A 2500-nucleotide genomic window follows, 5' to 3' on the forward strand; every position below is an offset into this window, starting at 1 on the left:
GCTGATGTTCGTCTTGCGACGATCCAAGAATTTCACCTCTAACGTCGCAATACGAATGCCCCCAGTTATCCCTATTAATCATTACCTCGGAGTTCTGAAAACCAACAAAATAGAACCGAGATCATATTCTATTATTCCATGCACGAAATATTCAAGCGGCATTTTGAGCCCGCTTTGAGCACTCTAATTTGTTCAAAGTAAAATTGTCGGCCCACCTCGACACTCACCGAAGAGCACCGCGATAGGATTTTGATATTGAACCGGCGTTTTACCGCCGGCTCACCGACGATATGCTCCGCAGACGTGTCAGTATCACCGCGGATGCGGTGCACCGACAGCGCGGCGCACAAATGCAACTACGAGCTTTTTAACCGCAACAATTTTAGTATACGCTATTGGAGCTGGAATTACCGCGGCTGCTGGCACCAGACTTGCCCTCCAATTGTTCCTCGTTAAAATATTTAAAGTGTACTCATTCCGATTACGAGGCCTCGTAAGAGTCCCGTATCGTTATTTTTCGTCACTACCTCCCCGTGCCGGGAGTGGGTAATTTGCGCGCCTGCTGCCTTCCTTGGATGTGGTAGCCGTTTCTCAGGCTCCCTCTCCGGAATCGAACCCTGATTCCCCGTTACCCGTGACAACCATGGTAGTCGCAGAAACTACCATCGAAAGTTGATAAGGCAGACATTTGAAAGATGCGTCGCCGGTACTGGACCGTGCGATCGGCAAAAGTTATCCAGATTCATCAAAATTAACGACTTCGGACGCATGGCCCTCCGCCGATTGGTTTTGATCTAATAAAAGCACTCATCCCATCACTGGTCAGAGTTCTGATTGCATGTATTAGCTCTAGAATTACCACAGTTATCCAAGTAACTGAGTAAGATCTAAGGAACCAAAACTGATATATTGAGCCATTCGCGGTATCGCCTTAATACGGCTTGCACTGAGACATGCATGGCTTAATCTTTGAGACAAGCATATAACTACTGGCAGGATCAACCAGGGAGCTGCTTACGCAAACGACACGCCTACACCGCGGTCACGCGGCTTCGGCGAGCCGCTGGCTCGGCGGCGTCGAGGGGCGCGCGCTTGCGCGCGCGCCTTCTCGACACGCGTGAACGTAACGCGTCGAATTTGCACGCGACGCGACGTTCGCGCTTCATATCGATAGACTAACTTTGACCGGTCTACGAGCGGCCGTCCCGTCACGATCTCGCAACGAGGTGATGTACAACGATGCTCGACCACTGTGAGGGACATAAAACTGCAACGAACACGACCCCGCGGGCGGGAATCGATGTTGTGACAATTTGAAAATTGAACATTCATCTAAACGCAACTTCTCAATTTTTATTCAATACGTTATTGTAAACATATTAAAACTCGGCTGGCAATTACATGCGCACACACACGCATGATTCGCACTAGATACGATCAACGCCCGGAGCTTGAGGGATAAATTCCAACACGACGCTGCGCACACCGTTTCGACGATGGGCGCGTGTGCGTCCTCTTTTATACATTCTTTCCATATACGGTCGCCGTGGCGACCGCGCACGTGTCGAACACGCTAGGCGCCCTGCGTTGAGGTGTGCCTAGAAGCGTATTCTTTTAACATCACAGATAACACCGGGGGAGACGGTCCCAAATCTTGGTCGATTGGTAACATCACCATACGGTCTGCGAACGCGGTGCTATAATATAATTTTATATTATATTATATAAAATATGAGGAGGAGTAGTATGTATATTCTTTGTTATTTTGTGTTGACACAAGAGAGATATATAAAATGTACTATACACCACACACACAGAGAGAGAGAGAGCTGGGAAAGATCTCGGCGGTCTCGCATTCGAAATACGAATTTGATATAATTTCCTCCGAAAATCCATACCCATATCTATATCATCCATGCGCGAATATATGTATATAATATTCTCACACTTCGCACAAACACAAAAACAAGAACACATTCTCTCTCGTCCGTCGTTCGTGTCTATTTGAGACGAACGACGCGCGGCAACGAGAACGAGTCGACGCTGTGCGCACGACTGTTTCGCTCCACATCTATACCGAGAGCAATAGTCCGCGTCGGCATTGGAGCGGACGTCGAATGTTTCTCGTAGAGCGAGCGAGAGAGAGACGATTTTTCATTTTATTATGTATGTGTATTGGCGTGCAGTAGTAGCACGTAGTAGTACTAGTAGTAGTAGTAGTAGTAGTAAAAAAATATTATTATTTATTTTATTGACTGATATGATTTTGTTTGTTTTCTTTTTTTTGCATAGACATTTGTATTGATAGATATGTTTCTCGTTGAAGCTCGCAGCACACGCTCAGAGAAATGGCAATGTGGGTTTATTTGAAGAAAAGAAAAAACAAAAAAAACAATTATATTTATTAATAATATGTATGTATGTATGTATGTATGTATGTATGTATGTATGTATGTATAATAATGAATTATAATAATTATTCCGATGCAACGTCAGAGGA

At 45.4% G+C, this 2500-nt stretch overlaps 1 non-coding gene across 1 annotated transcript in view; it reads right to left on the minus strand.

Annotated features, from left to right (window-relative positions):
- LOC123719608 overlaps nucleotides 1-1009 on the minus strand; it is a 1906-nt gene extending 897 nt beyond the window's left edge. Inside the window, exon 1 of the ribosomal RNA XR_006755670.1 lies at nucleotides 1-1009. This exon is cut by the window's left edge and continues 897 nt beyond it. This is a non-coding gene — a ribosomal RNA (small subunit ribosomal RNA).
- Between the last annotated feature and the right edge of the window lie 1491 nt (nucleotides 1010-2500).

This window comes from Pieris brassicae, unplaced genomic scaffold (assembly GCF_905147105.1).
Source record: "Pieris brassicae unplaced genomic scaffold, ilPieBrab1.1, whole genome shotgun sequence".
NCBI classification, from domain to species: Eukaryota; Metazoa; Arthropoda; class Insecta; order Lepidoptera; family Pieridae; genus Pieris; species Pieris brassicae.